Source organism: Colletes gigas, unplaced genomic scaffold (genome assembly GCF_013123115.1).
Source record: "Colletes gigas isolate AHSC1104 unplaced genomic scaffold, ASM1312311v1 Colletes_gigas_Sc00003, whole genome shotgun sequence".
NCBI classification, from domain to species: domain Eukaryota; kingdom Metazoa; phylum Arthropoda; class Insecta; order Hymenoptera; family Colletidae; genus Colletes; species Colletes gigas.
Window position 1 is genome coordinate 7661085 of NW_025106632.1, and position 26703 is coordinate 7687787.

Sequence of the window (26703 nt, forward strand, 5' to 3'; positions counted from 1 at the left end):
ATGAAGCGTTATTTATAATTGTTTAGTATCTGCCCTTGTTCTGTATGCGTTCGATAATAAATCCTGTTTTCCTGAGATGTAGTATATGTATATAAACCTATTTTAAAAATATAGTACTGAGTTTTTAAACACTAAATTGATCTTCCCATTTTCTCTATGAACGCCTCCACTTACAAAAAAGCTATTAACATCAGAGTAACATCCCCCAAATACTAAGTGATGAGGCCTACTTTGAATGCTTCACTTGTTACGCTTATGAGGATTAATGTATTTTATTCTATATACCTTATTATTGCGAATTCCGATCGGGATCGCTAGATTTCGTACAAAGAGGGTGAGACTTTGCACTCGAAACTGGTTAGACTCAATCTGGCTGTTCAAACGGGTTTTTAATCACACAGCTGCTGTTCACTTGCGTCGACGCAACGGTCATTTGCGCTAAAGAAACATAAACAGTGGGGGTTGTAATTCCGTCCCAAGTGTTCCTAACACATATCGATTAACTAACTTTGAACCAACGATTGAAGAACTACAAGATAATTTGAAATTATAGACAAGATAATGAGCTGAATTATTGTATAATACCGAAGTTTAAACACGTCAGTCACCGAGTTGCTCTTGATTACTGGCCGTGTTGGATCAACGAATAGCTGGATTATAAAGACTGTACCGTATAAGATAAAATATCGAAATCGGTAAATTTCTGGCTACTTTCCCCTATTACAGATTTAATCCTATTCGTAATCAAAATATATAAATCAATAAATGTATACGTCGAGAAGGATTCCCAGAAAAGCGTCGATGCCAGACTCTGAAGGGGCGTTGCATAACTAGACTTCCGGTCTAAAGAAACAAACATGCACAATTTTCAGAATTAGTATGCGTATTATTACCAAATAAGGAATATTAACGATCAACGATACTAACGCTCATCGAAGCAATAATTTAAGCGAAACTATAATATGAGATGAAATATTTATCGATAGTTACTTTTTACTGAAATGTTTGTTACAATTAACAATTAACTACGTTTAAAAATAAATCGAAAAGAGGAATGAGAAATTGTTTTCAAGATAATAGAATTTAAAAATTTGTGGGATACGCGTGGAATCGAGTACGATTTGCCTGGCGCGTCTGTTCATTACCTACAGTTTCTACTTGTGCTGAAATCCAAGTCGTACTTTACTATTGTACGCGTACACGATGAATTTTCAAAGTCGATCGTCTCGTGCAACAAGAATTCGAACAAAAACGTGTTATTCTATTTCTTTAACTTATTTTTACACTTTGGATATAACCATCAAACGAGGTCCATTCACAGCATTCCAAATGTATTCAAATGCCATACGCAGTTAAATTAATTACAGATGATGTATGTATTATATTTCGAATTTTTTATATTTTTCTCTTTGTCTTTTCATTTGTCGCTTAAGTGACCACAATTGCTCGCATATGCATTAGCCAACAAAAGCAAACATTAAATATTTAAACCAAATATATTTATATTAAATGTAAATCCGTTCTTTATAATATAATTTACCACGCTGTACACCGGTTAAGTATCGGCTGCTGAACGCTCGAGTGCCGATGGTTGCATCGTTTGCGTACGGAAAATGACCATTTGAAAAAAAAATGCATCACATATGGACTTTACACATTTCCGCAAAACAGTATCTCATAAATGATGAAACATTGAGCGTGTAAAACATAACACTGGCAACATCTAAAAACATATGCCATGTTTTCCTCGGTTGTCTAGCAACGGAGGCCGGTTCGAGACTGCGGTTAACAATGCTACATGCCGTTTTACAATATTAACAATCATCGTCATTAGACTATTCCGCTTTGCTAGAGGATTCGTTCATAAGCGAAACGAATAAATCAATAAATCAGACAGTGAATAGGATGTTTGGAAGAATGTTTGTGGCAGTCAGTGACGGAGCGTCGCATAGCTGGACTTCCGGTCGGAAGAGGCGAGCATAGGATCGCGGAGGCGCGTATCCCGAGCGAGGCGGCGAAGGATGCCGGCTCGTCGCGTATCGAATAAGCGCGAGTCAGCGTGGTGCGCGAAGCGGCTGGCGTCCAGGCACGTCTATCATCCCCGCAGCTACGCCGTAAGGTGGCAACGTTGCTCTCGCGAGAGAGGTTTAGAGTAGGCGCAAGGGGCAATGCTACCGCTCGCGCGCCAACAACGCGCCGGGAGGGGAGGGTGTGGAGCGTTCTAGTAGCGTGTCAGCGCGTGGTGGGGGCGAGCCGCCAGCGCTAGACAGAGCTGCTCGTCACCGGTGGTGGGGAGACGAGTGATTCGGTCGAGGGTGGGGGTAACGACGGCGTGGAGCGAGCGGGAGAGCAACGGGTCGGAGCAGGAGAGACGTAGATGGCGGGGAGGGAGCGAGAGGCCGCCGAAAGCGCATAGCGGCCCATAATTCGGTGCGCCGCCCCGCAATCAGGTTCGTGCTCGATGTTTCTAACCGCCTCGCTCGTCGCAGCCGGGAGAGAGAGACGGTAGTGCACGTTTTTACGTTTGCTCGCGAGCTACATTGCCTAAGTACGGTCCCGGTTATCGGAACGCTGGTGCTCGCACGATCGCGCGCGCGGCCTCTTTTATTCGTATCTCGATCTCCTCGGCTGCCTCGCGCGTCCCGTTGTTGTTTATCTTCGGCAGCTGGCCGACAGACACCCCGGTCCGCGCGTCGCCACGTAAAAAGTTTCGTATACGCGCGGCCCGCGTACGAACCGGAAGGACCATCGGTGTCGACGTTACGGAAGGCACAAGAGTGTGAGGGAACAGCCTGAAACGGAAGCGGAGAAAATAAAAAGAAGGGAACGCCGCGGTGCCTCTTGACCGGCAGACTCGCGACAGGAGCGCGCGTCTGCCTAGTCGGTTAACCAGCCGACCATTCAGTCAGTCGGTCGATCGTTCGGTCAGTGCCGGCTTATACGCCACGGACCGCGCCGCACGTTTTCTGTTTACTCGCCACGAGTATTGTAATTCGACTCACGGTCCCGATGATCGTACCCGATCCAGTAAGTGAAGAGAATACTACGCCGGGCGTCCGATCTGGTGCTGTTACACGATTTGTGATCCACCTACGAGGCGAAATAGTCGCTCGTTCCTCGTGCAGGCCCAAGGGAAATGTGCTGCCACGGACACGGCCCCAGTGATTGATGAATTCGTGATACTTGCGTTGAATTCTTTACTATCTTTATTTTTTTTTTTTGTTGGTGATGATTGTGCTGGTTCGCTAATGTATATCTCGTCGCCATCGATAAGAGGGACCTCTCATCCGCTGTCGTACGTCGATCGTTAGAGCATCGTCGTTCTACCTCCCCGCTTGGTCCACGTCGTCACGTAAATATGAAATAAAACATGCATGCATGCCCGAAACCCGCGTCCCTCACACACGTGTGCGCACGTGCACGAACGGGAGAGCGCGTAGTCGCCGCCGTTACACGGCTCTGATTACCAACGAGTTATTACCGCGATACTAATTAAGTTTAATCGCAAGGCCGCCGTTCATTAAAGTTAATTGCACGATCGACCACGGCCCACGTCGTTAACTACGTCGTCGCCGCTCGCTTCGTGGCCGTGCTTTTATAGAAAATACGTGGGCTTGATCGAGAGGACGCGCGCGGTTAACCGTGATTCCTACGCGTTCGATTTTTCACCTGGCGTCGCCTGTCCGTTTCTGGTGGCTGAAAATTTCTCGATCGAGCGAATCGCGTGGAAATTCTTCGTCGGTTCACCGAATACTGCCCACCGTTCGTCCGGCTCTCGTAATTGCACATAGCCGTACGCCGGGTATTCGCAATTCGCGAGTCAATGGCGCGTTATTCGATTAGCAAAAAGACATCCACCCAAGACCAGAGACGAGCAAAATTTTATTCGAATAATAAGATCAACGATAATGGTTTCCTGACGTTGAACAGTTAAATTCTATTTCCTCGTTTTGAAATATTTCATTCAGCAATTGAAACGCGTATTTTTACTTCTCGGGTAACAAATACAGTGGTTTATCTTTCATTCATGATTCGAAATGTTTATCTCGATAAGGATTTTGCCCATCTCTCTGCCCAGGAAGAATAAGTTTCTTTCGTAGTTATATAAACATAGGTTTAAGTGTTTATTAAACGTTTCCACTTAAGAGGACGGAGAGGACTTAAATGTAACTGGTTGAAACATTTACTGAACGAATTAAACTATACTTGTATAGCTGTGAATTGTTTAGGCGCATTAACGAGCATTATTTATTACAAATATTAATATTATCGAATGAAAAATTTTGGAATACATCTGCGTACCTAGTATGTTTTTTAATTGGTATATTTACAAATTAAATTCGATCGATTGATTAGACCTTCGTGACTGGTAATTTAGCAAGTCGTTAACGATATCGCGATCGTCCGTAGTCAAGAGGTTAATTGGTATAAGAAACCTAAAAGTTAGAAAAGATTGTGAATAACATGAAAGAATGCTTCTCGTCTCGAAGAATATGACGAGAAAAACAATAGAAATGTACAATTGACATGCAAACGATAATTCCTTGTAAATTGTTAATAGAAATTGACAGCAAACCATAGGAGAATGTTTGAAATTATATGGCTACGTTTACAAATATCAGTAACAGAATGTGTCAACTGTGTTATCTATTTAGTAGATACTTAGATACTGACATTAACGTTTGCAAAGCAGAATTACTCGGTTTTACGCTTAGAAGGCTCAAAAGTTGTAAAATGAGACTGGATTTAAAAATGTTTTCCCATTTCCATTTTGTCTTGGAATCCATGTTAATATAGCGCGTCACTGTTTACGATAGCTTTAGGCTAGTGCTCTTTGCATCCTGATCGTTCCGTTGCTTCGCAGATACGTACGTTTCACTATACCATAATATTATAGCGACGAGTCGGATTCGATGTTCCGTGATGATCTTCGCGGCCGATCGCGATTGTAACGCTCGAACGATTTGACTGTTAATTTGTTCGTCGCCTCGAATTACTAGTCTCCATGCTCGCCGTGTCATTACACATAGTAATGTCCCCGTACGTCTGTGACTAATCTTGTTATTGATTAAATTAGTATTGGATACGAACTATTCGTTAAATTTAAATTCTATTGATCTTTGCTCGAGGATTGAATTCAGAGGCGCGTCAGGAAAGTATGAAAAATTTAATTGGTTTCGCGTTTGAAATTTCGATCTATCGACGGGGTCACGTTTGGGCGATAAATATACAAGTGAGAGTAATAGTATGGAAATAATGAAGTAGTTCCTTAACATTTACGTAAGTAGGCCTAATCTTACTTTACAAGAATGTGTCGTTAAAGAAATAAGTATGTAACTCGAAACATTGTTGACTAATTTACAATTATCTAGAGTACTTTACTATGTTATTATTATTAGTATATTGTTATATGTTACAAACTAGATAAAGTCATAATGTAGGAAATTCTAAAAGTAAACTGAAATTGTCGCAAAACGTTCTTAAAACGTTGATGCGCGACAGTGTATAACGTGTAGTCTTTCAACGATGGTAATGGAGTGTCGATTGAATCTGTGATTGAGAATATTTTCCAAGAGGTAAGATGGTTGAGAGGTATTTAGTGTACTATATGTGAAACATTCGAACAATACGAGTCTTCTATTTTTAGTGAGCAGCCATTCCAGATTTATTCTGTATTGAGAAATATGCACGTCCTTTGTACGGTCAGAAATAAACTGTGTGTACAGATACTGTATGCTCCTTCTAATTAAATACCTAATACCATTGCTGGATGATTTGTACAAACAAAATTGATACGCCATTCTTCAAATTTTGAAACCATCCAAAATCCAAGTGAAATGGTAATAATACTTTTTACATTAGATACGAGTATATATGTACATTATTTCTGAATTAGTGATATTATTATTTATGAAACAAACAAACGTAGAATTGCAATATAAGAATTAGTGGAAAAGCTGCGTTGATTCTTGTTAAGTTAGAAACCGAATTATGTCATTCTCATTCTCAGAAGCTCGATCGACGAATTCAGTTGATTCATACTTTCATAGATCCGTCTTTTCGCCAACTTTCGAATTGCTAATTGCTAATAAATTTTTCTTTCGCAATAATTTCTCTGTAGTTGATATTTTCGCGCATACGTTATTCCATTTTAGGATAGTTCAGTTATAATTACGCCATTTTTCGAACGTAACTGCCTACAGTGAAAATATTTCAATCGTGTTAGCCAGTTTTTCGTGTCTATAGCTTTTGGGATTTATTGTACGAGAAATATACGACAAGAAAAAAAATTTTTATTTCATTTGTATGCACTTGTATCTTTGATATGTATCGTACGCTGAATTGCTATGAAAATCAGAATCCTTGACGGGCGCCGCCAGAACTTGTGATAGGATCACCTAAACTGAAAAAATGAAAAAATTCTATCATTTTAGACGGATGGTTTCCGCCTTGTGCGCAACCATGTATTTTCAAATGCTCAATTTCATTTTATGGACATTTATTTTTTCACATTAAAAAAGCGAATAAAGCGATAGCCGACTACGTATACAAAATGAAAAAATTTTTGCGACGGATGAAAACTGAATTTTTATACTCTTCATTTTTAAGAGTAATTTATGAGTTTTAGATTAAGGTATCTGTGCAAAATTTTATCAAAATTCACACTTAATAATTCGTAGTTCTCTTGTCAGTTACGCGTTTATCCATACAGGAAGCCTTTGTGGATAGTGTAATCAGTATTGCGTATGTTTTGCAGTTGATAATTTCATTCTATAATTCGGAGTTTATACTTTTCATAACGGCCGGAAATTTATATTTGAAAAATAGTAAAATAGTATTCTTACACGTATTTTTAGAAGGAAACTGGTATAGTTCTGTTCATTATTTTCGTATCATAAATACTTTGCACATATTTCTAGAACTATTTAGAACAAATTCAAATATTTTGAAAAAAATTAATAGATAGAAGAAAGGATTAGAACTTAATTATTTGCGTGTTTAATAACACGTGTATATTATTTTTATCGGGTAAGCTAAATATGAAACATAAGATATAAAAAATATTTCTTCATTATCTTCTCCAGAATCGACATCGTTAATTAATTCCTTCGGAGTTATAGATGTATGCATACGCGAATGGTTCTGGTTTAATAGATAGAGAACGTAATGATAAAACCTCGGGAAGCAATTTAATTTTTTGCATCATCTTTCTTAAACTTTTGTTTGATGTAAGCGAATCCGTCGTTGCCATATTAATGTTAATCATAGCTTTTATTGTTCCGAGTATTACGTTCATTTTATTTTTCTCCCTACTTTACCCAATCTTCATACTCTACTCAAGGTTGTGTGCAATTCACTCGTGCACATAATCACAAAACGAGTAATTAAAACAAATCTCTATTACCTGGTGACACGTTGCAAAATCATTTACAGCGAAAGATACTTAATATCTGTGAAATTTCGAATAACCACTCGTATCAGGACGCTCTGAACCAATAGGCACCCTTGAACTATCGAATTTCTCTATTGTTAGAGTTATAATTTAAATATAACGTCTTCGATTGCAAAATTTAAAGTAGTTTCTATCAGTTTGGAGCAGAAATTTGTTAATGTTGTAGTCGAAAGAGCGTGTTTTGGTTACGAAACGTCGCTCTCCACCGTGAGTGGAAGAGGTATAGGCGAGCCCGTTTTCGATTCGACGTCGAGTCCTAGCTCCCTTCGATTTTATGGTAATGCTGGGTCGACTCTATGCACATGTCACTCCGAATCGTAGACGGAATTTGTTAAAGTTCGTAGGCCGTTGCGACACACACGCACGTACGCGTACTGCGTGCGACGCGTGTGATCAATAAATCGGGCTGTGCAGCTCGCACACGGTCTCACGATTCCCTGTACGCACGTGGGCTTCCAACACCATAGCAGGACGGCCTAAAACCGTAAGATCATTCCCCCGATGTGTACGAGCTGTGCAACATTGCATAGCAGGACGCGGGTCCCGCAGTTCGGGGCCGTTTCACGGTGCATAAAATTTCTACCGACAAAATCGACTTCGCTGACGCACGAATCCTACGTGCGACATTCACCGCGTAAAAGTTTCGACGATCGGGGGGCACGTTCAAGGCGAAAATTTCAATTGTTATCGCGTCAATTTTTTCGTCTCCCCGCGTCCTTGACATTTGAAATTATAACGCGGAAAAACATTAATATTCGCGATTTACCGACGCGTTTCGAAGATTTGAAGAATTTTACGCGAACTACAAATGATTTTTGGGAATTTCTTTAATCCAGATTAAAATTGCAATTTTTTTGTAATTTAATAGGGCGTTCAAGTCGCGTGACTGTCTTCGGATACATTTGCTTGCCTCTTGGCTTTTTCGAAGTGTACGAAAAACGAATAGCTTTCATTTCTGACCGTGAAGGTTTTATGTGGGTTACATAAGTATTTTTACTTTTTCTAAATTTCATATGATACAACTTATCTCGCGTTACGTAACCAAATCTACCACGTGTTCTGTTACGGACGGATTAACGCATTATTATGTTCAATCTATTGACTTCTTTCAAATTTGTTCTTCTATCTGATAGAGGAAATTATTTTGCGAAAGAAGAATTATTTTTATATTTATAACGTATTCCGTAAATAGAACATTGGCACAAAGAAATATTCATGAGTCCTCGAGTTACGCAGATTCGTAGATACGCGGTTATGCTCTCACTTATGTCCTTGCACATATTTTGTATGCATGTATTCGTATATTAACTGTTAATTAAATCTGTTTATCTTGAGTTAATTTTTAGTCTTCGAGAGGTTCGAAATTAAGAATGGATTTTTTTAATTCACCGTGCAAGTGGAGGATTTACCGTACATTGTAATAGTCAGATTTTTAGTTTCGAATTTTAAACGTGATATAACAATGTATGACCGTTACATTGTATTAAGAAAATTGTCGAAGAAAGCAAAACAAGCTACGGAATAATCTCAGAATATTGGAGTGTCGATCGAAACCCCGGAAGTCTTGGGGTTAAGGACGATTAGAAACGGCATTGTTCGGGTTATGGAGAATTTTTTGTGGAGATAACTAGTTGCCAGCTCGCTCACTTTCTCCTTGGCCTATCATCCTACAGGCTTCCCGTCGTGTTTTTGATAAACTCGATACGAAGCTTCCTGGACGCGAGAGACCGTGCGATGTCGGATACGTAATGAATGTATTACGCGCGTACATTATCTTGCATAATAATACGCGTGCACGCGCATCGGAAGGTCAAACAAGTTAACTTTTGCATTAAAACGGCGATACCCGTTTTGAAAATGTTCCATAGGTCGATGACACGTAAATGTCGAGGAGCTCCATGGGAATGGAGCTCGGAGCCGAAGAACTTCGCCATTTTGTCGAACGATCGAGGTGGTAGTCCGGTCTGGAGAGAGCAAATTTAAACTACCGTCGCGGGTTAACTATTTTGTAGCACAGTGATTCAAAGAACACACCTTTTACGACCCCTATTATGCAGGGGGGGGGGGGGACATTTAGTCTACATCGACAAATTAAAATAACCAGAAATACAGTTTAAGTTGCGACAGATGTTGATGTGAAACTTTCTACTGCAAAATTTTTGCCTCGAAGGGTCAACCATAAGCTTCTATTCGTTCAATGTGAAATATAATTTCGTATCCGGATAAAAAGTTTTCCCTTCTCGTTGAAATGTGGGAGTAAAATTCGAAATATGCATATTTTTGAAATATTATAGACATTTGTAAGAAAAAGGGATTGTCGGGCAAAATATGGGGTTTTCTCCAAATTGTAGAGAAAACTACCCCCGTCTGAGCGCGCGTCATGAGGATCCCTCGAGCCCGTGTCTTTCCACATGGCGGCCTATGGTTATTTGATCGATACGAGCCCTCTGCTCTTCGCTTCTCACCCTGAGCATCGCGACCCTTTTATTAATGACCGACTCGCACGCATCTCGATAAGCTGATAGTCATGAGGCAGTCGGGGATAGTCGGTAGGGCGGCATTTACGCACGCACGAAGGTCGTATCTTTCCGGGCGATTTATTAACGACAGTCGTCCCGGTGTCCCTTTTGATTCGCGCGATTCGATCGACCGGATTTCATGGCCAGCCGTATCAACCGAGCCAAGCAAAATTACTCCAAGCGAGAACGTCGCGGTAATAACTCAAGAAAACGAAGCCTCGAAAATGTTGGAAATTTGCACTTAAACCTATAACTTTACTCAAGCATATCTACATTCGCCACTTTGTATTCGCCATTTACTTTCGAAAGTATACGGTAGGGTGAATTATCGGTAGATAAAATAGAATTTACAAATCAACGTTCCGTCCCACATTTTACGGTAATGTCGTTGGAAGTATTTTTTTAAACCCTTTTAATTTTTACGTAAGCAAATTGTATCGAGTGTTCTATTTTTCTTTTTTTATCAATTCTCACGTGACACTAACAAACATTGTAGCATTTTATATTCCCCCCCGCTTCTTGGTTAAACTGTTCGGGTAAAAGTGGCATCACGGCCTTTTAGTTGAACACTCGAAAGTTATCAACTCGCTTCGAGATAAAAAATATCGCACAATATTAGTAACACTGGATGTCGAGTAATTGCTATTACCAAAATAGACTTTTTATCTCACAGAAAACAATTTCAGCACATTAGAGACCAATGATTCATGAACAACATCTTGTTCGTTTAACCCATGACGCACCGTGTAGGTCAGAACAGAATTGAGAAAATATTGACTAATGAAAATGGTAGATTTTACTAGAAAAATGTATGAAAAGTATGTACTGTAATAAAATGTACACTATGGATATGATACATATCAGCGTTGGACAAAATGTAACCTGATTTGTGATTACCGTGTAATCGAACCAATGATTAATGATTATGATTACTGGGTAATCGATAACCAGATTAATAAAAAATAACCGAAAGAAAAGTGGGAACTGGATAGCGTTTAATAAACATACACTATTTACAGCGTAATATTTACGTTGTAAATAGTGTATATTTATTAAACGCGGGAATGATCGAACGAATTAATTATAAAATGGAAACTAATGAATTATGAAACGGACGCAGAAGTATAATTTGCATTTAGTATAATTCTCATTTCGAACACTTCATCGGGCGAAAATATACCCGATATTATTAATATAAATATTAATATACTATCGAATACATACATTATTAATATTAATTTGTATCATTTATTTTTTTATTTGGTTTATTTTAATAGATAACTATCCGAATAAAAATTTAATTGAAAATGTAGATTTCATGTAGGTAAAAGTATAAGAATAAGTATTAATCATTTTTTTTTTTAATTCGTGAATGAGAAAGTTAATAGAAGAAATACTTATATCTAACTTGTTGTTGTTCTAATCTAATCTCAAAGGAGAAATGTGACGGAATCTTTTATTTCTAGATTTCTATATAAATATATATATACGGAACGGAATAAATGCTCGTTCGAGATTTTCAAATATTCGCTTATCACTCTCGATTATCGATCCACTAATTCACGCGCTTCGTAATCCTATCGTTATCGAGCCGATGGAACAAAAGAGTCACGCACCGAATGGAATGACGCGACCCGGGAATTAACGCCGCGGATCGTAATTGGAAATCTCGAGAATCTCGAAGAAATCGTCTCGCAGCTGCGATAACACGTAAATAAATTTGATCCACCGTGATCCATCTGTCGCAAATTTTTATCGTTCCCACGATCCGTGACAGATATTAATTGTCTGGCTTTTTCATTCATTCGAAACGGAACAACAATGACCGTAAAAATTCTTTCTTCTTTTTACCAAGGAACCACCCCTTTGCGTTACGCCAGTCCCGCGACGATTCCAACAATACTAACGAATAATGAGTACTTCAATTCAGGAATAGCGATACCGACAGAATTTTTCATTTTATTAAGTTATCAATCTCGATACTTCATTTTTTTCTAAAAATATTAAGACAATTAATCGCAAAAAATGATTGAATTTAGTTCAAATTTTAAAAAATTATTGTCAGAGGAGGAGCGCATTTTTTAAAAAATTTGCTTGAGGTTTGCGTCAATGGGCCGAATAACGAGAAAATACTATACATGTACGTGTGTTAGTCACGCGAATTAACCTCAAGTAATAATGAAGCTATACGTCGGATTATAAAAAAATATTATCAGCATGTTCCTTGAACCATTATCCGCAAAATGTATACTTCGAGGAAGTAGGGTAACTTGGAGAACTTCCGGAAGAGCATAATTTGATATGCGCGCTGCAAAGTATGTAGAATCAAAAGCCGAGTTTCCAACATCAAACATTCATTTTAACATTGTATAATATATTTGGTTGTATTTAGTTTTTTCTCAAATATAATTGAAGAAATATACATTTAATTGGTGATAGATCTCGTAAAATAAATATGTCGGGTTTTAATATTGAAGTCACCTGTCTTTGTACCGAATTTGCAAGTTTTATTTCTGCCCCCGATGTTCGTGAAGTCGTTTCACTCTCCCGAAGCACACACTTCGCGCAGAAATGTCCAAGGAATAGCGTGATATTTTTTACGGTACCGTGACATATTGTTTCACTTTTGTGCAATTGCGGTAACCGAACGATACATCTTAATTCACTTGGTAAACGCAGAATAAGAACGAACTTTTAAAATTTTTAGTAATTTAGAAACCCTTGGTATTCCTAGTATTTAGTATTATTTTTAGCAAGTCCTTTAATAATTCTTATTGCACACGCATTTATATTATGCACACGGTGTATCACAATTATTAGAAAAGTCTTGATCGTCTAATAATACTCACAAATACGAACAAAAGTATAAGTAAACATAGTTCAGCGAGGTAATTGTTTCCAAGGTTTTTAGCTTTTCATTTTCTTAGCTAAGTTCTTTGTACCATTACGTGTAGCGTAGAATGACGACCGTATTTGAAGTGTATGTTCAAACTGGCGACCATTCATTTTGCTTCATGCTTCAGTAAAGCATCTCGAGGTCTCCTATAATGAGTAACTCACACTCGAACACATCAAATATCAGGCATTGTACGGTACGTCTAACGGTACAAAGAACGTAGCATGGAAAATGAAAATCTAAAAAACGTGAAAACAGTTTGCAATTCATGTTTACATCAATTTTTTTGTTATTTCCGTGTTTTTCCATATGCCTGTCAGAATGTTGCAATAAGCTGGCGGTCTGTTAAACTACAAATCTATACAATTTCATTATAAAAATTTGATTCATATAAAAGATATGACAATGATAAAGAGAAGGAAGTTTTATAATTTGCATCGAATATTAAATTTCTTAATTTCGAAAAGTTGTTTTTAAATAAAGAGACCAGAGTCGTTCCACTCGAAAAATATTATACTCAAATTTAGTAAATTTAAAAAAATATTACCAATGCTACTCTATTTTTCATACCGTCTGTCATAATCCATTTTGACTATACTTTCAGTTTCGATACCCCCGTGCAAACGAATAGAAATAGATGAATATTACAAAACAAGGTGGATTCAGAAAATTGTATCCGTGTCTTAATTTGCATTTTCCAAACCGGACAAGCAGGTGTCCAGTGACTTACAAGGGTATTGTAGTCTAGACACGAAAAAAGCTGCGGCATTTTTGGAATGTTACAACATAAAAACTAGTTAAGATATTAGTTCGAAACTCAAGTTGCATATACTTTTTAACGCGACAGTACAGCGTAATAATTTATTCAGAAATAAAATACAACTCTGAACTTCGCTGATCGAGTTTCTACGAAGGAGAAACCGTGTTTCGGCGCGGGGGCGTGCGACTCGAGGATCACGCTGCGCTGCGTCGATCTACGCCTAATGCGCGCCTAGCGTACCCGCTATACCGTGTGATTACAGGGACAAAGAAAATCTAAATGTTTAGGAATCGCACGTACGCCGCGACAAAAACAGCGTAAATTATCCGAATTATGGAAGCGTCACGTTTGCTAATGATTTATGCGCGGCAATGGGTAGGTAATTGGCAGCGTGCACGCAGAGCGCAACGCGAGGGACCTGTCCGCCGATTAATTAATAAATTGACGAGCACGAGATTGCGGGCCCGAAATGATGTACATACATACATTCGTCACTGGGAGATGGTCAATTGTCGGCGACGTGCAAACATCGTCAAGTTACACGTGTATGATGAATCATAGAGTTACTTGAATTCGCTAAACAAAGCTTTTCTTTTCGTGAAACAGAACACAGTGGCGGCCATATACTTGAGATTAATAATTCCACTTTGGAAGATTAAATGAATTTCAGTAACTGGTAAACCTTCACTTTTCTATGTATGTTTAATGTATGGATAAAAAAAAAATATTAAGTTCGATTAAGTGTTCTTAAGTCTACGATCGCCATTGTGTATTGCAAGAGTGATTCGCGAACAAAATAAACAAAAAGGAAACTTGAAAAGGTTTTATTTGTAAAAGGTAAAAGAATCATATATACCTGAAATAATAATAGACATCATAATTTTTGCGTGCTTGTGTTCTTCTTCTGGCACAAAAAAGTGTTAATAATCGAGTATCGTAGAAATTCCAAATCGGTGGTCCCAATCATTATACACAGATTTAAAAATCTAATAATATTTTTAAACGTGTAACCATCGTTGCTGCAGAGAAATGAAAGGGTTGAAGCTTCTATGAGCTGATTGTACTTATACCGCGAGTTGTGACTTGCACGCGCGGGCATGAATTTCACAGTTTGCGATCGACGTGTTAATCGCCGCGAGTCTACTTGCCGGCACAGAGTGGGAATCGACGCGGAGAAATATCTAGCTCCGAGAACAGGAAGCGTATCCCGACCCGATATATCCGCCCGATCGAGCAGCGTGCCTTTCGATATAGAAAAAGGGAGAACAACAACGCGCGGTCGAACGGAGGCCAATAAACAAAGAGCCGTAACCGCGGCGATGATCGAACGACGCAGTAAAAACGTAATTACCGGAAAATGGAAACCGATAATAGGCCGGGGTATAAAATTTTGAACGATGCGCCCCGAACTCTGCGTGCCCCGGGTTTCCAGCGTCGCGGTGAAAATCGGTTTTTCGTTTGTTACAATCTTTGTCGTAATTTAAAACGAGCATCGAGGTTAACAGGAAAGGCGAAATTCCAGTGTGTAAAGATATTTTATTTCTAATTTACTTGAGCACCATTATGTATCTTTATGTGTAAAAAAATTGATTCAAAATAAAAAAAAAATTTCGCTCATCCTTTGCGGAGTTGAACTCGTGTCCTCCAAACCATTACATGGTAAAAATTCTGAACAGAATTGAATTTAAGAAATATCTCAAAAAAAAAAGGGGGCAAAATTCACCGTTTCGCAATGTTTGAATTAAGTCGGTGACCCCCAAGGTTTTGAAGTTTCTTTGCGAGATAAAAATGTTCGATTTAGGAATCACGTTCGGGTGTTCGTTTTAAAAATCGTTTGGAGCGAGTAGTGGAATTGTCTTAGAGCGTTCAAACGGCGAACCGCAACGAGATAAGAGAAATTAAGGGTTCCTGGGCCCGTGGTTACGTACCTGCGTGGAAATCATGCACGCGTACAACCACCCAGAGGGTTTCTAGCCCGCTTACGTGCATACCTGGCGAAAGAGAGGCCGGCGGGGCCTCCAGGGAACGTAGCAGCTGGCCCGATAATTGCGCCGGCGATATTATTAATGGTCCCAAGATTTGCTTCGGCCGGGACCCAGGTAGACGAGCGCATACACCGACGGATTGGTGCTGTACTTGTACGCCGTGCGTCCGCCTTAATCCTCGGCCACGTGAAAAAAGTGCAGGATGTAACGGGCCGGCACAATGATACTACGGGGATTGAAAGGAAACGCGCCGACCGAGCGTGCCTCGAAAATGCAATCTCTCTGCCCGGCACAAATCCTCCCTGGTTTTCCGGATCGACGGTCCACGTCTCTCAGATTTGCCCGAATTTTATTCCCAACTTTCTCGAAATCAAGTTTTTCCTCCTTTTAATCCATTTATTAACCGGTATATATTTTTAAGGTAATACGCTTTTCAATTTTGTTATTTAAAAGCGACCAGTTTTTTTACAACAGAAATATTCGATTATTAACGTAAATAACTTAGCTTCCCCTGAAATTTGATTTTACCTTCTGAGGAAACACAACAATATTATTGCTTTAAAGTGATTACGTAGGACAAGATACATAAGTAAATAATGTAAAAAAATACACGTTTGCTTGGAGTATTTGCTATCTATTTCGTAAAAAAACTGCGCTTGAATTAGTAGTAAGTGATACAAGAAAAGTCTTCTAGTCCAAAATGTCATTTAAAATGTGCAACTTCTAGGACGGGGCTGGAACTCAGTCTATTTTTAGTTAACGCTCTAGACGATAAATATATTAGTTTTAAGATAACAATTTCAATATTTTTAATAGCTCGGAAATTATCAGTTTGGGGATGGATAATCTTAATACTTCAATAGGCGTACCTTTTACATAATCTGTTGTTTCGGATATAATTCGTCGATGTTTCTTCCATGAAAATAATTTTACTGATAGTTTGTACAACGAAATATATATATGTACAGACATTTAATATTTGGATAGCGAATTTTAGTTTAGTGCTCTCTTCATGTTTGTTTTACAATCAACGAGGCTAGGTGTACGCAAGACAATCTTCGATAAATTTTTGTATCTTCAAAATTATTTATAATTTTTGATAATTGACTTTCAAAGTCACTAGATTCATGCGAAAATCCGTAACAGTAGTACTCCAATATAGAGATCAAAATATAGTTATAGAAATAACATGTGATTGCAGATAATAATATATGAATCGTGAGTTGCATTAAAATTAAACGCGATGAATGTGTTTGTGACTATTCTTATGAAATATGTATAAGATTAGATATGTTCCAGATAATCTTTGGCGAAGTTGAAAATATTATCAAATATTAAAAATAATTTTAAACTTCTACGATATATTAATATCGCTACAGTAACTTATGAAATATTTACCTCGTACGGTCGCGTTATTTTTCTAATCGACGATAAACTCCTAGAGCGTTCCCTATAATCGAGTTCAACTGTATTATCGTATTAACCGAATAAGTCGTATTAATTTCTCAATTTTACGATTCCCAAGCTGTTCTCGGAGATTTTTTCGCGTCTACTAAATCGTACATTCACGAAACGACACGTGCGAATTTTTAGATTTCAGGGATTTAGATGGAGAAAGGAAGACGAATTTCTCGGTCGGTTTTCTAAGAAGGGTCGGACGCGAGGGGCTGTGTGCGCGAGGGTGTTTATTTTCGGGTACGGACGGAATGGCTGCCGGGTGCTGCACACTTTCATTGCAGCCACGTGAAAAACTTTACGTTCTCGGGTCCTCTCTGTAACTCGAGCATGAGCTCTTCTCGTTGTATCTACAGGGTGAACCATACAACTTGCTCACCCCTATTGTTTTTCTCGTTAATGAACCGATTTAAATTTCGTATTTCATGATACGGCTATCCACCCCCTTTGTGAAGATTACGTTAGAATTTTTATGGGGCTTTGCAAGCCCTCGAGATCACATTTAATTCTGTTGTTCCCTAGAAAAATAATACATTAAATTGAGATACGCTTGTTTTGAAAGAAAAGACAAATAATTCAACATTAATAATTTATATAATACAGATATTTAAGATACATTCACCGCGTATATTGTTTCGCGATTCAAGGAATTTGTTCCATAGATTTTATTTTCGATACTGAATTTTTTCCCCGTTGCATGGTTGGTAATTTAACATTCACCCTGTATATTTTCTCGCTTTTGAAGCGGTCCTGAGCGCGTACGGGAGGCCTCGGTGAAAAGACGTCCGTAACAGGAGCCGCGTTATGGGATTTTCCCGCGTGGAACACGTGCGTTCGCGAACCGCGTTTACGACGGCACACCCGTCACGTGAAAATCCGTTTTCACTCTCGCGGCGTTCTCGGCAACAACTTTCACCGATAAATTCCAGCGACGGAAACGGAACGTCACCTCGGGAACACGAAATCAAGGACCTTCGTTGGCGGTTCATTCATCGCGCGTCCCCGTCGCTTCGTCCACCGATATTCCTCTTTAATATTTAAGATCTGACGTCAGATCGTTCACGAAGAAAATTGTAAGGCTCCTCCGTTCGCTTTTTCTTTTTTTCTCCCTCCAGTCGCGAATACATTTCAATATTTAGGGACGCGATGTCTTCCGACTGCAAAGTCTCGAGAGCGGAGGGCGCTTTGAATATTCTCGCGGGAAAATTCTACCCGACTTTATCCCCCGCGGAATCAATTTCGTATCGCGCGTATTCTTTTTTTCATACCGAATAATACTCTGGGTATTAAGTTGGACCAGTGTTTCTCAACGTTCGCCTTCCTGCGGACCCTCTACCGACAAAGAGACATTCTTTCGGAACCCCTCTAAGCACGCTGACTGCCAGACCAAACCCCTCGAATTGTCGACAGAAACGAGACTTTGCTTTTAGACGATTGGAAACGTAGATTGGGACGAAATTTTACTTTGGGATTTAAAACATATACACACGATATAATATATTGAAACAATAATACGTGAAATGATGTAATACCTCGCGGTGACTCACTTTTCTCACTTAGAATTAGTTCTTTCTCTTTACACAAAATACATACCCTATCATCTAGATACTCTAATTATCTAGAAACGAAATTTCTGGATTTGAAAAATATAACAAAAAATAAAATTTGTAGCTTACTACCTACATCTTAAAAAGTTATTTTCACCTTCAAATTCTTTTTCATTCGCCTTCCAAGAAAAACTGATCGTCGTCCCTTCGGTGACCTCCGGCATAAATCATTTCGCCGTTTGCTTTCTCTTGTTCTCTAGGCGGTACTTTCTTAGGTCGTCCTTGAACATCTCGTTGAACAATGAACTTGTCGAGCGAGGAAATGACTGTCGGCGATCGGGAGACGGGGATATCGAAAATGTCGTCGACGTCTCCCGTGGAATCGCTTCCACGACAGTCACACACGGTAGCGAGTAGGTCGTTGGGTGGAAGGTGGAGGAGGAAGCGCGTAGTATCCTTCGGAAGAGCGGGGCCTGGGGACTCGACTGCCACACCTCGAATTCGCGGCATTCCTGCAACGTATCCGATCTCTCGGCTCGTCTTGGTCCGTTCCCGTGACTATCGACGTCTCGTCTCGCGCGTATCGATATATCGATACGGACGGCGGGCACGCGCGCGCATCTCCGGTAAGCGAGCGTAAAAAGCGCGATGCGGTTTACATCCGGTCGGTCGTTGGCTCGTCGCGATCGGAGTTATCGATTCGAAGCTTCGATCGTTCGTATCAGACGTCCAAAAACAACAGTTTTTCGAAAACAAATCATAACACAAAATTTCTGTCGGTATTTATTTTTCTAACATTGCTAAAATACGCAGATCTTATTCACATTTATCTCTTTGAACATCTCAACTTTGGAATTCATTTTTTTAAGTTTTTGGACAATGATTTTATTGTAGACAATTTTCGGTAAATAATTTTTTTTTTTTAGAAAATGCGTTGAATTTCGAGGGTATGTTTATTCACCCAAAATGATTGAAATTGACCACCGCAACTAAAAATAATTTTTTCAGAACGATTTGAAATATTTTAATTTCGCCGAAATATTTCGTCGGTAGAAATAATTTTATCGTTTCTGTTTTGTCCTCATATTCGCAATCGGAGGATTAGGAGCAAATAGCAACCTTATAATTTAAGAATCAAAATAATATTCGATTGTTTTAATTAGTAATAATATAATACTTGCAAGGTGTTGAAGTACATATTTATTTTATTTGACTTTTTTGAAACATTTGAATTGAATTTGCTTTGAGCCTCTGCTCAAGTTGATAACGAAGAACAGTTAATGCAGTGTCATTTCGCCTAACCTTGAGAATAATAAAAAAAAAAGAAAACGTGAGAGATAAAATAAAATAAGAAGCTATTAGTCGCTAAGGTTATTACTTTTATATTTTTTCTTGCATCGAGCGTCGCTAATCCATGAATATTCACGAATTTTTGAATCAAAAGGCAAAGGTGGCCGCATTGTCGGCTTGCCTCTTCTTTGTGCGTCTCTTATTATATGGACGCGCCTGTACGCTTTTTCTCGTTGTTTTGTAAAAAGCAAAAAAAAAAACTGCTGCTTCAATAATCACGAACGATTACGTTTTACGAGATTACTCTTCGAGCCGGTCGCTATCGTATCAATGACGACCGCGCGTTTAATTGCGTTTTAGGTGGAACGTAGTTTACGCGAAGCCGGGCGCAATATTAACTCTTAATAAAAACAATTTTTTTTTTTCCCCAACGGGAAAAGGATTTCCTGGGAATTATGAGGCCGATGATTACGCGGTCGCGCGCACCGCGTCGCGAACCGAGAATTGCTCAACCGACGAAATTAGCCAGTCGCCTCACCTTGAAAATCGTAGCAAGTGCGATAAATTAAGGCGGGGAGGCGGGTTGGACGGACCAAAAGAAGGGAAAGAAAACGAATTTCGATCGTCGAAGGTGAACGTATTCGACGAGACGGCCAGCGCTTTTCTCACACACGCTGGCGATCGATCACGATTTCGGTTATCGTTTATCTGAGAGATTCGTTAATCCGTCGATAAACGCGCGCAGAGCTGGGCAAGTGGGGGGAAAGGCAATTATCTTCGCCGTTTATTAACGACGTATCGTCGTTTTATCCGGGCTTGGCTTTGCTTTTAGCTTATTTCCTCTAAAAAGTGTTCCTGGATTAACGCTCTCGGTATTCAGCGAGATTGTTATTAACCACCAATGTTATTTGAATGTTTTGCAGTGTTTCCATTCCATTTTTGAAACATTCGTATATCAGAAGAATTTGAAACGGAGATTGTAAAATGTTGTATTCAGGAAAACCTAAAAATAAGATGGAAAAGTCGATATAACATTGTACTTGCGTCGTTGAAAATTAAACAACTATAATGTAACGTATGAAGTATGCAATAGCTAACAAAGCAGACGACCATTGTTTAAATTACTCTATTAATTTAAAATGAATTTGGTAATTCTTGCACGCGATAGTGACGTTAAGCCGGAAATGTGTGGAGTTAACCACGGAAACAAAACATGCGATACGAAGTAGATAAATAGCCAAGTGACGAATACATTGTAAAATTAATAAAAATATACAGTATCGAGAAAATCGTTTGTATTATCCGAAGTAACGAAGAGTCTAATATATTGGGGTTCGTTTCTGGCAAATATGGCCGAAGTTTTATTCAAATAATAGATAACGAATCATAACATCGTAATGTGATTTATGGACGATGTTTATATGATCGAACAGTCGTATAGGTAAGGTTCGTTCGTTCAATGTGAAACGTACTTGTGTTCTGTTCCTTGAATTTTAATTTTCAACGAATTATTCGATCCCCGAAATTTCTATATAGATCACTGGCGTAGTAAATGAAACAAAAATGTATAGAAAACCCTCGTGGCACTCGAAACCGTGGTACAAGGAAAACTTCCAAGGATGAAACTTCATTGATCCAACAGACGCGTCGTTAGAAAGTTACAAAACTTTTTAGTCGTAAATAACAAGTACATTTTCATTCGAATAAACATCTTAAACGTGGCTTTCCCTCGTAAAATAATTGAAAACCATTAAATAGAATTAGTCATTGTCTTTGTATACGAAGTACCTGCATTACAACCGAGTCGATATTTAATTTCTTTCTAAGTAACGTCGTTGAAAATAAAACACCGTGTGCAATGCATTGTTTGCACCCGAATTCATATTTATCGTTATTCTCGGAATATTAGTAAAGCTCGTTCAGATAAAAAACCATTATCTATCAAATAAGGCATTATTCCCGCAAATATGTAATTCCTCGGGCGCAAACAATATTGTTAATTATTTCTATTCGTTATCAGTCCGGTTCGAACAATATTTCGTCCGCGTCTTTACTTTTGGTTCTCGTCTCGGCGCGATAAAGCTATGCTTTGCAGGTAAACACGAAAAAAGAAAACAAATAATCGAAATTTCCGTCTTAATTCCATCGCGTTAACGCGTATCTCACGTCTCGATGAAAAATCTTCGTAGGTGCTCTCGACGCGATGCGTAATCGATCTTAATCCCAATCTCTGGGGTATCTGCTACCACTACTCTTGCTCCTCGCCTCCTCTGCGCCCCTACCGCAACGAATCCCGTCGTTTCGTGATAAAAACGCAATATTCTGCAGTCGACGGCAAGATAACGCGTTCCATATTGCAGAGAGCCGACGAGATAACAACACTCGCGTTATTTACGTACGCGCGCGGAGCATTGTGCTGCATCACCGGCTTTTTCTGTTTTGCCCGGCTCTTCCGACTATTTGCGATTCTTTTTCTCTCTCCTTTCTCTCTCTCTGCACATACCTTTGCAGTCGATTCCACCATGAATCTAGGCGTGATTTATGCTCCCGATTAAATTCGAGTCGAACCTGTTTTAGTTTAAACACGAAATGCCAACGCGATGTCCTATGTTTCGTTGTTCTTCTGGAAACAGTGACCCTCTCATAACCGAGGAAATTTCATTTGCTAATAACGAATAGAAATTTTGGGTTTGTTCGTATGTTAATTATCCATGGTTGATATCTTTGGGTCACGGATGACTCTTTGCTTCTTTGACTTCAACACCTATACATGGGCGATAAAACTAGAAGAATTCATTCTCCAATTTAAATATTAACACTAGAACTACCGACAATTGTAGTGTATTTATTTGTACCAAAGTAATTAAAACGATAGATACGCGAAGAAATGTATAATGCGAAGGAAATAACTGTTTATTCATTCCTTTGTAGAAAATTGTGGTAAACTTTCAGAAATTCGGTCGAGTAAATTTTTTACAAATTTTATTGAAAAATATTAATGGGTCATTTTGACTGCTTTGGTAGATAAGTTTGGATAGAAATTGGTTACAAAAATAAGCACCAAAATAAATTTTCGATTATACAGAATAAAATGGTAATTTTGCTAAATATCGTAGGGTTTTGGTCCGGCCAGTTTACGAACGAATTTAAAATTTGCACTTGTCGTTCGTGAATAATATTCTTTGGAATGAATTTTGAAATTCGAAATTCGAAATATGACATTCCATGTAATTAACGTTTCGGTTACTAAATGTTTTCTGATTAGACGAGATCGGCGTCCAACCGCACAGTTATCGAAGGGTCATCAACCTGACTTGTAGAATGATCGAGGTAATACTTATAAACGCGACTCTATACACGCGTGCACGCGATTTGTTCGTGCTTTGTGTACAGATACGAATTCATCGATAGATAAGTCTGATCGTCTTGTGCGATTCCTCCTTTATTGCTACAATTTTTAGGAATGTGCTCAATTATTCGAACACTCTAATAGCTATTAGTCAGAAGTTTTTAAAATCACACAAAACATTGTTCAGTGTTTAACAGAAAAATTACTGTACTGCTCTTCCAAATACATAGGTCAATCTAAAAATCAAAGTAAGCGAACTAGCATAGCAGGTAGCTCATTGTTGTAAATTACCTCATACATTTCGACGCGTCGTTTAAATTTTCATGAGAATAGTGTATTTATAGATCGAGGAAGTTTACAAGAATCGAACTGAAACACAAGAATGGAACAGAAAGGAAGGAATTGCAATTTTCATTTTCATAAAGATGTAATGATAATTGTACAACGTTTGATGGTAAAAATGCGATACAAAAAATCGCGTGTTATGTCGCGAAAATGAAACGCTTGTTGAAGTAGCTAATTCCATACGAGCGACGCGCTCGCATTTCATCCTTTAAGCCACGTTCCCACGCACTGATTGTCAAGCAAATTCTGTAAAAAATTCCATCCCGAGTTTCTTAATGTTGTTCGTAAGATAATGTTTTGAATCGAAATATGCAATTGGACATATGTTCATATCTCTGTGTATTTAAATTTGTTATATATTATGAAATTCCACAATTAGCAATTTTCTGAAGTGACGTTATTCAATTTACGTTGCAGTGTCGAAGATTGATGATACGTTGCAGTCGTTCAACGACAATCGTGACTTTGTAACTAATTGCGCTATATTATTCATAAAGCGGATCAGGTCGATTCGTTCAAGGCCTAAGGCATTAATAAGGTTTTCTTTTTTTTGTCTCTTTATGCAAAATAACGACAGACAAACGGACCGCCGTTACTTCGTCAATTTTTTAAATTTCCACGTAGACTTTAAATTATTCCCAAAAATTTGAGTTTTGTAAATATTCTATAAAATCACTTCTTGGGTAAAATTTCATTCGAATAATAAATTTGTATATTTATCACTAGATCTACGGTACCCTTAAAGTTCCAGAACTCGTAAATATTATTAGGAAATTACGTTGACTTTGATCGATGCAACGATACGAGCCAATATTCTAATTAAAAGAGATTTTAGTCTCAACGTGTCGGCTTTCGATAAAAATAATATGCAATTACCGTCTGTAGATCTGGCGTTAACGATTATCGGTCCAAGCAGTTGTTTATCTCGCGTTCGTTGTCGGACATTTTTGTCCAGATAATAATTTTGCCGGTGTCTGTCCAAGGGTATTAGTCAGCTAAAAATTCACCGTGTCGCGCGCACGAAAACGCGGCTTTGCGCGTTGTGTGCATCGCCTTAGAATAATCAGCGTACGCGTTAAATTTCACGCGTCGCGGTAAAGCGGGGGTCCACCGTTTCGCGCGTTGGGCGCAATTACGTCGCTAGAAGCACGGGCCATCGATGTAATAATTGAACGACGATCGCCCGGATGGCATAATAATCAGCCCACCGTCGTCGAATAACACTTTCACCCGTTGTGGACGCGTACGCGCGAAACCGACGTTCATGGCGTCGGCGAACACGGCCGTGTAACCGATGTAAACTCGTGTTCGTCGGGTCTCGTAGGTATTTAGCGGCTTTCAGCGATGACACTTTCTTAAGACAACCGTTGTCGTACACTTTCTACGTGCACGATACACACGTTGTCGCCAAAGTACTTTCGCCCGTTAGGAAGCAACACGCGCGTTCCTCACTGCCATTCAGACAGACTTCCGTCTGAGAACGCGACAAAATTTATTGCAAAGTCTTTTACACGTAAAATTACAGTACAGTTCTCGATACAGACTGCAGTTCACTTGATCAAACGCAACAGTGTTTTTTCAATATTACCCCTGAACTCGATCTCGTATTAATATACACAGTTATTCGTATTCGTACAATGATTCACTATAAATGAAAATAAACTTGTTTTTTTATGAATTTTTTATTTTTAGCAAATGTTTTTATTACATGCTTTAACTTCTATTTATGAAGTAGTTCTTTTTGTCGATATTAACACAAGATTTACGGAAACCGTCAATTTGACGGGTGGTTGATTCTATATTTAAAATTGTAGAACGTGTAAATATTATTTTTTAACAACTTATGTTGAATTTGATGCACTGGCATGAATACGTATTCTAATTAAAAGAGAAATCGTATTGTAAGGTAATCGTCAACAGGAAAGGTATCAATAAATATACATGCGATCAATGCCCGTAAATAATCAATTACGAAACCGATAAAGAGATAAATAACAACAAATACGTGGTGTTTCAAATGCAGCTTCATTTTGGTGATCTGATGAGAATCGGTGTTTCTAAAGCGACAAAGTTGTTTTCTTTTTAATTTATTCAGTGGGAGTAACTGTATTCCATGTTTCTACGATGAGAGGCCCTCCATTTAATGAATCTACGCGCATTTGTTGTGGGTAATTATTTATTCAGGCGTATTCACGTTTTATAGACGAAGATACGAATGTGTTTGCGACACTCGAATAAACGCATAGTAAATAAAACAGAGAAAAGCAATATATTAATAACGAATATGCTTTGTTAATACTTCGTACGACAACCGTTTTTGTTTACTACTTGAAAAATAGGATTTGGCATTGATTTATACATTGCGTAAAGATAAGATTGTGGTACTTTTTTCTACTCAGCTTCAATAGCATTCGTAAGATCTTCCGGACAAGATTTTTTTTTTTTAGCAGCGATTATATCTGCTTTCGATGATCTCTATTATCTTCAGGCAGCCATTTTTTATACGTCAAGTTCGTTCGCTTATGTGCATCCTTCCTATTCGTTTAATACTATGTAATTAGTAAACAGAAGACTGGATAATCGAGATCTTTCTGTATTATTGTACAAATGATAGTTAGATCCGATAGAAAGTTGAAACATTACGATCAGGTTTTAGAGATCGATTTACGTAGCTTTTTATACATTTTCGTACCACTTTATTTACTTTTATATTCGTATCTTTGCATTTGAATAGAGGGCAGAGTGTATGCTCTTGTATCGTTTAACAGTTTTAAAAAATTGAACATTCTCATCATGGTTTCATATCTGATCTGGCATGGCATTGAATATTATTGTGTGCCATGTACTAGAAAAATTATGGCCTTCGTGCTCCTTATAAAAATACTCGTGCAATATTTTCACGGTTAAGTTTAAAAAATATATTAAGTTTAATATATAAAACAAAATTACACGTACATTTAGAACTATTTTTACGTTTGCCTCTATCGCGTAAAAATAATTGACGATCAACATTGGAAATATTTAGAAACGATACGATACAGTAACAAATATTTTAAGCGTACCGATAAAATTTGTCGCGTTTCGTAGCGCCGTATCGCGATCGA

General features: G+C 38.5%; 1 protein-coding gene across 7 annotated transcripts in view; it reads left to right on the forward strand.

The window, feature by feature from the left end:
* The first annotated feature begins 2342 nt into the window (after positions 1-2342).
* The window catches only part of LOC122404713 (protein abrupt), a 94875-nt gene continuing 70514 nt past the window's right edge, over positions 2343-26703 (forward strand). For 5 of the 7 annotated variants that reach the window (XM_043408921.1, XM_043408927.1, XM_043408928.1 and 2 more), the window contains exon 1: positions 2442-3352. The gene's annotated coding sequence lies outside the window, so the exon portion shown is untranslated. Of the gene's footprint in view, positions 3353-26703 lie in introns of all 7 variants that reach the window. The other 2 variants (XM_043408924.1, XM_043408923.1) reach the window with 2 other exon arrangements.